The 11,938-nt window shown below is 34.2% G+C and overlaps 1 protein-coding gene across 3 annotated transcripts in view; it reads left to right on the top strand.

Annotated features, from left to right (window-relative positions):
* The window catches only part of GALNTL6 (polypeptide N-acetylgalactosaminyltransferase like 6), a 1,241,919-nt gene that overhangs the window by 287,987 nt on the left and 941,994 nt on the right, over positions 1-11,938 (top strand). The window contains exon 1 of one of the 3 annotated variants that reach the window (XR_013169175.1): positions 7,593-7,712. The exons of the other annotated variants lie outside the window; for them this stretch is intronic. The gene's annotated coding sequence lies outside the window, so the exon portion shown is untranslated. Of the gene's footprint in view, positions 1-7,592; positions 7,713-11,938 lie in introns of those variants that run through there. 3 annotated transcript variants of the gene reach the window in all.

Below are 11,938 nucleotides of genomic sequence, written 5' to 3'. Positions count from 1 at the left end.
AGCTGATAGATGGTTTATTTTTGCTAAATAATTTATATGTGAAAAAATATATCCTAAAGCAATGTTAAAGTACTGCTTTTATTTTCTTTGCTCATACAAATATTAAATTATCATAGAGGGTTAAATTAAACTGATAATTTTTCCAATGAACTTTGCTTTTTATATTCTTTTAATTAAAAGTTGCAAAGATATATGAATGTGTGTACAGAACTTCTGAAACCATTTCATTCTTCTAGAGAAATTGTTTCTATCACCACAATGCTATCAAACCATTATTATAGACAGGGTAATAAAAATTTAATTTTAATTTTTAATTTTAAAGCAAAATTTGTGACAGCCCAATCCATGGGACAAAACATCCCAGGAATCTGGTTATAGCCTTTCCTAAAGCTGACACCTCATATCCATACAGATAACTAAACTGCCAGCCCCGTTTCCTTTTCATATTTTTCTTATAAAGACTGCTAGAAAACTAAATCAACATATTATATCCCAAGGCAATCACATATTGCCTACAAATTTATTGTAATTAAATAAATTTTAGATTGTTTCTGTTATGTTTTTCTATTACTAATAATGAAAATAATGAGACTTTAAAATGTGACGTTACTGTGCTAAAAACTTTATAAATATTAACTCATTTAATTTCATGACTAACTATAAAGTCAGTACTGTTGTTCTTCCTTATTAGTTTATTAATGTGAAGACCCTGGGACCTCTCACATTAGTGTTAGAATAGCCTTTGTTTCAGAATACCATATTTATTTTATAATTGTTTTGGTGGTTGTTATTGTGGTTTGATTTCACCAGCCTCCCAGAATCGTTCCTGAGTATGAACAATGTAGATTTTGGTTTCCAAAACTACTCAAGTATCCATCAATAGAAGAATGGAAAACAAGGTGCTGTATACTCAAACTCTGAAATAGTACTTGGCAATAAGAAAAGATAAATTAGGTGCATTTATATGGATGGATTTCACTAAATTTATGTGAGCAAAAGAAGCAAGACATAAAAGTGCCCATAGTGTATGCCATCATTATAAAAACAAGTTCTAAAACAGGTATTACTGATATAAAATGAAAAAAAACAAAACAAAACAGAATAATGTTTACTTCTGGATGCTGGTGCAGGGAAAAGGGGAGGTTGAATGGAAGGGAAATACTGGAACATTCCGGTGAGAAATAAATGGTCTTTATCATGATAGGGGTATGGCTTACATAGGTGCATCCATTTGTCAAGACTGTAGGCTGAAATGTATTCATTACAATGTGTGTTAAATCTACCTAAAGCAAAAGAGCTATAAAAAGAATAATTATAATAGGAATTGGTATGTGGGGTGTGGATAGAGATATATACAATAAATGAGTGGAGGGTATTAATAATAGCTAAAGTTGTATGTGAATTCATTTATTTATACATTTCTGATTTTTTTCCTAATATAAAGCTAAAAATATACCCTATAAAATGTTCCCCAAAGCAATAGGCCATTTTCATCCAAACTTGGATAAAATGGAAGGCTCTAAAATAATCATAAATATGAAATATTTAGGAAATTTAGGAATGAAATGAAAACCTAGACAAAAGTAGCTCCAGGAAATAGCTTTTTAAACGGGAGAATAGGGAGGTTATTTTCCTTGAATGTAAATTTTCTGTAAGTTATGATTTTGCTTTTCCTTTACTGAATTAAATCTACTCCTGAAAGAAGAATAGCAGTTTCTAATTTTACTTCAAACTTTCGAACATTTTCTTGAGTAGCAATTCCCTGTGTGTGTATGATATACACAGATGTATATATTTTTAATAATTCTCCTATCAAATCTCCTATTTCACAATAAAGTTATTTCCATGCTAGATACATGGCCTTAATGAGAGTTGTGTTATGAAAGTGAACAGATTGTGTAAGTAGTGTGTAGATATTGATTTCAATTTTAAACCATTGTATTTCTTGATAATGCTTGCAGAAATGTAATTTGCAACGTATTTATATAAAGGATTGGTGTGTGGGGTCATTTTTATTGTGTGTTTGTGGCTCCTATCAGTTTAAAGCTTTAAATAGCGATATTTTTCTACATTAGAGGAATCTTATCTCATTTTAACATTGCATTTCAGATGATTTTAGTGCCCTAATCATAATAAAAGAAATGCCATTTTATTCTAACACATTTTAGAGAGCTAAATGGACTCATTATTTGGTTATCATCAAGTTCTAATTCTGAATTCCAGTGGGTTTTCGTAGAAAGTGCTTGAGTACATTTGGCAATGTAAGAGAGAGACACATATTTAGAAAGAAGCAGTTTGGCTAATGTGTTGGATATTTTGTAACTTTTTTCTTGGCCTTATAACATTCTGCCTTCACAGAATCGCCCACTGAGTTCCAAATTGTGCCGTACTCTTGCCAGAGGTCAGCAAACATTTGCTATAAAACATCAGAGAGTAAAGAGTTTCGGCTTTTCAGACCAGGACATCTTTGTCTCACCTACTCAACTTTGTCACTGTGGCATAAGCAGACATATAGAATATAGAAACAGAACGGCATGTCCCTGTTCCAAAGCAAAACAGAAACGCACACCTTATTTACTAAATCAGCCCGTGATGTAGTTTGCCAGTCCCTTCTCTACGCCAGAGCTTCTCAGGCATAAATATGCATGAGAATACCCTATAGAGATTCTGATTTCTCAGGACTGGAGTGGAGCCTGAGAATTTGAGTTTGCAATTGGTTCTTTATCTGAGAACTGTGACCTAGTGAGATGATGTAAACATTCTGTACCTCATTTTCTAAAAAAGAAGCCCGATAATATCTTTTGTACCTGGTTTGCAAACTTGTAATAAAGAGCAAGAGATTAATCTATATGAAATATAATTTGTAGTACACACGATCAAAAATAAGCATTAAAGGGTGGGCCACGGTGGCTCAGCAGGCAGAGTTCTCGCCTGCCACAACGAAGACCTGGGTTCCTTTCCCGGTGCCTGCCCATGCAGGAAAAAAAAAAAAGCATTAAGGTAGCATTTGGTGAGTGTTTCTGCTCACCTGATTATATTCCCCCAATTCTGGACATCAGAATCTTAACTGTGTAAATCATAATAACCATATAATACAGTCTACTTCAGATAGCCGAGTTCCCTTGCTTTCAGAAGGCTTATAAGGTATATTACTTTCCAGTTGCCCCTGGAACAATTATCACAAACTTATTAGCTTAAAACAACCCAGTTCTGAAAATCAGAAGTCTGGAATGAGTCTTATAGGTTGAAAGTAGTATTCGCAGGGCTAGGTTCTTGTGGAGGCTTTAGGGGAAAATCATTTCCTTGCTTTTTCCAGCATTTTGAGGCTGTCCTAATTCCTGGGTGTGTGGTCCCTCATCACATCACCGCTCATCCCTCTGTGTCTATCTGCCTGCCTCTTATAAAGGCCCTTTTCTTTACACAGGGCCCACCTGAATAATCCTGCATAGTCTCTCTATCTCAAGACCATTAACTTGATCACACGTACCAAGTCCATTTTACCATGTACTTTAATGTAGTCACAGGTTCTGGGGATTGGGGTACGGACGTCTTTGGGGGACATATTCATTCAGCCTGTCACAATAACTAGGTAACAGCATGTGAATTAAGTCTCCAGTGGAAAGTGATGATAAAAAGGGCCCAGGATTCTGAAATCCTCCTTGCCGCATCTACCACCTTTCAGGGTCCCCTAACAGAGGGAATAAGACATCCTTTCTTGCTAGGAGAATTTTCACAAACCTCCAAGGGTCACCTTGGTGAGACAGACCCAGGCAAGTTCAAGACTCTTTTGCTTTAGCAATAGGCATGCCTAAATTCTTAATTTCTTAGCTGCAAAAACAAATGCCATAAAATGAGTTGGCTTAAAAGAATGGTAATTTATGGATTCAGCTGCACAGGCCAGAAGGTTTGCTTCCTCCAAGGCTTGGTATCTTCTGGCTGGGCTATAATCCTTGAGGTTCTTTGTTTTTTCTGTCACCTGGCAGTGTCCATGGTGGCACCCTCTCCTTTCTCTTCCGGCCTCCACTGACTTCTAGCTTCTGGCTGCTCCCAAGGCTCCTCCTTACATTTCAAACTTCCTTTGCTTCCAGGCACTTCAGTATTGGGTTTAGGCCCACCATCTCCCAGTTTGAGCCCACCTTAACTAATAACACCGTCAAGGATTCTGTTTATAAATCAGCTCACACCCACAAGACCGGGGGACCTGAATATGCCCTTGATGGGGGACAACCCAAAAAGTTTTCTATCACACTGAACATGGACCAGTGAACTCTTTAGCACTTTCTCTTCTACACCAACATTATACCGCAGTTCTCTGCATTTTAGTACCCTGATTTTGATGACAGATGTGTATTTTTAGGCAAAGCATGCCAAGGTAGAGGAGGTAAAATTCCATGTTTTTCTGTAAAGCAAGAATAAAATTTGACCCTTAGCACATCCCAGAGAGTTCTAGAGAGAGAAGGTTTCCTTCCCCTCGTGGAATGGACCCAGAACTGTCTCATTGTGTCAGCTTGGACAGAAGAGAATAAACATCAAAAACTCCAAGGAGATAGGATGGAGACTAAAATGGAATGCTCAATTCTAGTCCAGAGCCAGAAACCACAGCTTTCAGAAATAAAAACAATGCAGTATAGACGGAGAGTACCCCAACTATGCTAAATAAAATGGATACAACTGCCAAACTTCGTTGAAAAAATAACCTGAAACAGTGTTCTTAGAGAGATTAACAGAAACAAATATAAAATCAATTTAGAGAGAGAGATCCTTAATAATGTAGATTTTATTCTTATAAATAAAGACATTCTTATGGTATGAACTCAGTATAATAAAAGCATATGAGAAAAAAAATTCATCATGAACTAAAACCAGGTAGAACATGTTGCAGTAGGAGACCCCGAAATTTCAGGTAATAAGATGATAAAATGTATAGATCATTAAATAAAAGTTTGAGATAGTTATAGACTAACAGAATAAAATTGATATATCACCAATTATATATGAGTAATAATTTATTTAAAAGTCCTCAAAAGAGAATACAATGTTATTGGAAATTAAAAATCAATGGATGTTGGGTGGTGCGATGGTGGCTCAGTGACAGAGTTCTCGCCTGCCATGACGGAGACCTGGGTTCGATGCCCGGTGCCTGCCCATGCACAAATAAATAAATAAATAATGAAAAACCAAAAGATATTTTAACAATCATTAAGAAGTTGCTGAAGAGAGAATTACTGAATTGAAAGATTACATTTGAGAATGTTATTCAAATGGAAGATAAAAAAATTGGAAAATATGAAAATGAGATTGAAGAATTGACATTATATAACCCAAAATACATGTAATATGGTTTCTATAAAGAAAAAAAAAATAGAATTTGGAAGAAACCATATTTGACCTGAAATAGCTGATTATTAATGAAACTAATGCTCAAGTTTAGAAACATAACATGCCCAGAATTTTTTTTTTCTTTTTTTAACATGGGCAGGCACTGGAAATCAAACCCGGGTCCTCTGGCATCTCAGGCAAGCATTCTTATCTGCTGAGCCACCGTGGCCCGCCCGTCATGCCCAGAATTTGATAAATAATGCTATCTCCATATCTCCACGGATAGTACATTTTTTATAAACGGGGGGGGGGGGGGGGGAAAACCAAAATGAAAGACACCAAACAAGAAACATTGCCACATAATGATATATCATAATTTTTCAAATATGGCTTTTAGATATTGCATACTTACATCAGTCATTTACGTTTAATACTCCTCCTCCTCTTCTTCATCTTCATCTTCATCTTCTTCATTGTTTTATTATTATTACTATCATTATTATATTACATATAGTCCATAGTTCCTTTGGAGTTCACTCTTTAGGGTGTACAGTTCTGTGTTGTCTTTTTTAAAACATTTATTCTGGTAGCATATGTAAAATCTAAAATTTCCATTTTCCCTCACTTCATCCATTTTCCCATTTTCCCACTTTCAAATATATGATTCAGTGGTGTTAATTACTTCATGATGTTTTGCCTTCATCGCCACCATCGGGCATCATTTTATTCTAGTATTAAGCCAAGAATTATTTCTCACATCTCTAGTTAATCTTTAGGAAGATAATTTAAAATGCTTATATTTTTCATAATGATTTTATCTATAAACTTTATAGTTGAAAGTAATTCTAAGTTTTAAATACAGAAAACTAAATTACTTGTGGAAGAAAGAGCTATAATATATTGATTTGTAACTGTAGAACATTTTTTATCTGCAGTGATGACTACCATCAATCAAAAATTAACATATCAGTGTTTTGAAAGTTAACATACAAAAGATAACAAGCTGTTTTATCAGCCTGTGTATCGGCAATATAAATGTAAATTCTGCTTTATCTTCTTAACAACCATTGTCTTTTAAACATACATTATTTACATAAAAATCTCTACCATTTTATATGAGAAAAGAAATTGAAAATATGAATTAATGCATTTATTTAAATCAAATACATTTATCTAAAAAATTATTACCAAGTAGGAAGATAATTTACTTAGATTTATAAAGTTATTCAATGCATTGAAATCCATAAAAAAGGCATATTTTATTACATGTTTGGCATAAATGTGATGATGTATAGTATATGTGAATAATCTGAAGCTATCTTTATGTATTTATGCATTATCTATCTAGCACCCTTCATATCTATACTTTATTTAGTATTTTAAGTTGCAAATGCATTGCTTATTCTATTTGAGTTCTTGAAGATGAATAGATTTTATATTTGTTAATACTATTAAATATAAAATATGATTCATTTCACTATAGAAACATGTTCTTAAAGTATTTGGACTTTTATCAAAGCAGATTTATGTTTCAAGAAAATGCACCTAAAAACTGGGACATCATTTTAAAAAAAGAATATTTTCATTTGCATAAAACTCTGTGCTTAGTATAGGACAAGATTTCACTGATTGTCGGGGATAGATGAGGACCAGATTTAAAATAAAAGAACTGGTTTTTGCTTTGATTCATTTTGTTTAGTTACCTCCTCCTCATTCCACTTGTCTTTTTCGTTTTTTGTTTTTTGCTGATTTGTAGAACATCACAGTGTTCTACAGTTTATTGTTATCATCATCATCATCATTATTATTATGGTTTTCAAAGTAAGAGGGGTTGAATAGTTTACAAAAAATTGAGTTAAACTCTACCCAAAAGACATTTTCCAGATACTTGGCATTATATTTCTTCTCCCTAGGAGAGTTACACCTATGTTCCCAGCTTCAATTATTTTATTTATATTCTCTTTATACCTGAACTTTACTTCTCTACCAAATTTCGAGAACCACCTCCTGACGGCTCTGTTCTGCCTGGCACCCTCTTCCAGTCTTGGGTAACGTTTTCTTCACACCACTTCCAGTTCTGCGCTTTCCTTATGTTTCTCAGAGTCACAGTGTGACCTGGGGCCTGGCACATATGAGGATGTCATAAATGCAGATATTCCCTTAATCCAGGAATTCTTCTGTCATAAATGTCTTACCACCTAATCCCTTTATTACTGAAAGTCTCATAGTCTTTTATCAGTGCTCCATGTCCTCAGTCATCCCTTGTCATTTGGCATAGCCCAGCTCTTGCTCTTTAAAGACCCTGAATGAATTATATCATGTAAGCTGCTCAGCTGGCTATGAAGGCCACCAGCTAGCGTTCACTCTTACTAGCCACTGACCCTCGGATCTAGGTAAGTCTCATCATTTCTTGGTGGCTTCAACACCCTGCTTTTAGTCAAGCCAGGGTGCCCTGTCTGCTCCCTGTGCCTCCTCAAAATTTCCAGTTAGAATCACGAGAATTCTTCGTTTTTGCTACACAACCCTGGATTGCTTTCTACATGGCCTTTAGTTTATATTTAGTTCTGTTTATTTTTACTTTTATTTTGCTCTGTTTGTCTCCCAAAGTATATGATAAATGAGTTGGGAGAAGAAATTGTTTGCACCTCGGATATTTCTCCAGAAAATGAGCACATTAGATGCTTAAATTCAAGTTTATTTTGAAGCGGTCAAAATCACCGTCAGGCATTGAGATTGGTGGATAGGTAATGTTTATTGCATATATTATTCTTGAGCGTATTGGGCACGTACACATTTTCGTTGAAAATGGGTAGAAAGGAGAAAAGAGAAGATGCTCTTATAGGAATAATCCAAAAGTCATGAAACAGATATTTTATTTTTGTCCTAATGCATATGACAACTAAATTTGGCCCATCTGGTTTTGAGAACAGTTTCTTCATTAAGTTTGAAGTTCTGAGATATCCAGGATTTTCTTTATCCCTGACAATCTGTGCAGTGCCAAATGTTATCTCATTTCCTTCACTGTGATTGCATTTTCCCCTATATCAGTGATATGATTACAAGACATCAGATTCAATCATATCTTTATTTGCAATGTAATTTTATATTTTTAACATATGAATCTTTAATTTCCAGTATGCTTTTCTTTCCATCTCCAAATTGCCATTTTTGTTCATAGAAATTAACTCTATAACAGAAATATGTTAAACTTCTTCATTATCAGTTTAGGCTCTTTGTCCTTTCTGCCAATAAGCTTATTTCTTTGTCCTTTCAGAGCCCCTGAATTTGTGGTGTTTGTGTTTATGTGTTTGTGTGTGTTGTGTGCCTGTTGCCCTGTATGCCTGATTTTCCCATTTCTCCCATGTCACTTCGTAACATAGATATTATTTCATGTTAAATTTATCTTAAAAACAAAAGCAAAAGGCTGTATTGGTGCTTTTTTTTTAGGTATAAACCAAATTTTTAATGTGCATCATTTGTAAATCTTTTGTTTTTTTTTTACAAATGCAGTGTTTTAAACAACTGAGCCTTTAGAAAAGTTGCTCCTATTTGAGATTTGGTAAGAAATACCTAAACTTATGCATCTATCCCTCATGAGATATTGACATCTGATCCTTTAGGTATCCTCTTTATTCTTAATACAATCTCAAAAATTACTTTGGAAGCTCTCAAATATAGAAACTGGAACTCTTCTTGCTTTCATTTATGCATATGAATGATAGAAACTACTTATATTTCCTACTGAAAATTACAATTAAATGACATAATTGAGAAATGCATTTAGAAACGACTAATGAATTAGGTAAACAAATAGCAGAAAGAACGTTAAACTGCACATTATTTTAAATCTTCAGAAATGCTGGGCCACACACTAGATTATAAAACCTTGTGTCTGATGCTCCTTTTATCTAGGGTATGGCCAGATGAGTAAAAAATTAAGGACAAAAATAAATAAATAATGAGTTGGGGGTGAAGGATAAAATAGTGGGTAGATTGGAACACTAGTGGTCAATGAGAGGGAGGGGTGAGGGGCATTGGATGTATGGCATTTTTCTTTTTTCTTTCTGTCTTTTTCTGGAGTGATGTAAATGTTCTAAAAATGATCGTGGTGATAAATATACAACTGTGTGATGATATTGTGAGCCACCGATTGTATACTATGTATGGACTGTATGTGTGTGAAGATTTCTCAGTAAAAATATTTCAAAAATTTCTCTGGATGATCAGTGAATATAAAAATGTGATGGCTAATCCGTGTTATGTGTTAAGGCAAGCTGATTATGATTGTATGGTGTTAAGGCAAGCTGATTAATACAACTTTTCCAAGCAATTACGTATTCTTGAAAATAAATAAATTATTTGTGCAGAATAGAGGTTCTTTAAGAACCATGGCCGCGGCTGCTGGATAAGATTAATCCTCAGCCACTGGTGATGCGTCTGACCCTATAAAAGTAATTCTGTACCCAACAAAACAAGACAAAAAGACAGAAAATCTACACTTTCATACAACCTTTACCCGTAAGCTTAAATCAAATCGATAACAAATTTCCCTCTACTAATTGAAGCCAGCAAACTCCCATCAATTTATAACTACCATCCTTAAGTGCTTCAGTTTACATTTGTGATCATTAAATGTTTTCTGACATAAATTCTCTAGATATCAAGGTTTTGTCCATCATCAGGGTCACATACCTAATTATAATTCAAACAAATCACATCATTGAAACCGATTGACTTTATATTGCAGTTAAAAGGCTAATTTGAAAATATTTGACATTTCAGACTGGATTCCATGCTTTGTAAAATGTTCCAGGTCTAGATCACATTGAAAACTTGCTTCCATGGAAAAAAAAAAATTGGGATATGGGTGGTTTGTGTCCTTCTTCCTTTATTGTTATATATAAGTTATTTCTTGGTTGTGTACCTCTGTTCAATTTTCTTTAACTTTCCTGGGTATTTCATATGCAAAAAATACAGCTTGGCCTATATTGTCTCAATGATCCCTTGTAACCCCATAAATTCATAATTCAACGTTTGTTTATCTCTATTACCTGGAATGTGGTCTACATGTCAGAAAATAACATGTTTATTCTACACAGTTCCAGCATCACTGGATTAGATTTTGTGGGAATGCTTTTTTACATATTGGGAATATTAACTGTTTGTAGTTTATATTATTTCACACCCGTGGAGAACATGCTGATCTTATGGGATACTTGAATCTAGAATACATAAAACCATTTCCACAGTAGTTTTCATCATTTCTGCATATTGAAATATTTACTGAAATACCAATCATTAACAGAAAAATAGTCAAATAGAACCTTTTTATTATGAAAAACAACGGATACAGAACAATTACATAATCAGTCCTTGAGAAATGAGATCTGCTTTATTTTAATTTTCCACATTAGACATGTAGCCATCTTTATGTCCTTTCTAGCATTGGTTAACTCCCACTTCTGTTCCCTTTTTATGGGCATGGAATTTTACTATGGATGTGTTAGCAGACATCTTTATTTGGTCCATTTAGAACCTCATTTCACAGAGTTTTGTTTTTTTTTTTTTTTTAGTAAGAGGCTTAGAAATGAGAGAAATTGACCTGGGAACCATTTATTCATAAATGTCATTGAATGCTATTATTTTTATTATTGATACACATGATAAATTATTAACCCTTATGTAATTTTAAGAGATCCATAACTACATTTATATTTCTTCTTTATAGTTTTCTAAAAGAAAGATACTGATTTGGGGGAAGAATGGTAGTTTAAGTTTTTTTTTTTTTTTTTTTTTTTAGTTTAAGTGTTTTTAAACTCTATTTTAAACCCACATAGGATGCTTTACATTCTAAGTAAATGAAGGGGAAAATTTATTTAAGATACCTTCAATAACAGTGTCTCTATGTTTAATCTCATAAAAGTATGGAAGATTGATAGATGGTGATAGTTTCTTCCTTCCTCTTTGATGGAGAAAGTAAGTGACAGGTCCTGTGCAGGGGTAGTGCCTGGGCCACAATATGCCCTACATTTAGGGAAGAAATCAGAAGAATAAACTCCAATGACTCTGAAAAAAAAGAAATCCAGTGAATCTGAAGGAAAAGGATCCACAGAATTAAAGGAGTATGGGTGCCATGTTAGTAAAAGGATTGCCCACAGGATTTAAAAACTAAAGAACAAAACTACAGAAAGAGAGATGAAGAATAGGTAAGGGAGCACCAAGGATTGTGTCTCTAGAGTCCAAGCTTCCTTTCATTTTCCTCCCTGGCTGGATGAGAAAGCATACTCATTTAGATTGATGAAATCTTCATGCTGTTACATGAGCAAAGAGCAGGTGTGAGTTATGAAAGAATCTGGTCTTTAAAATTGCTAGCCCATAGAATAGGAAAAACAATGATTTTACAAAGACTTGAATTATTTTTCTTTAGGCTACCAAATAGTAAGCCAGCTGCATTTTGTTCAGAGTAGTGATTACTGAAAGCCTCAGGGTGCCAGTCTGAATCTGTGGTGGACCCCAGGAAAGCCATGTCCTTTAATCCTCATTCAATATTGCTGGGTGGAGCATTTTAATTGTTCCCATGGAGATGAGACCCACCCAATTGTGGGTGATAACTTTGATT

Source organism: Tamandua tetradactyla, chromosome 26 (assembly GCF_023851605.1).
Source record: "Tamandua tetradactyla isolate mTamTet1 chromosome 26, mTamTet1.pri, whole genome shotgun sequence".
Classification (NCBI taxonomy): Eukaryota; Metazoa; Chordata; class Mammalia; order Pilosa; family Myrmecophagidae; genus Tamandua; species Tamandua tetradactyla.
Note: the sequence above shows the minus strand (reverse complement) of the source record. Positions and strands in the feature narration are given on the sequence as shown.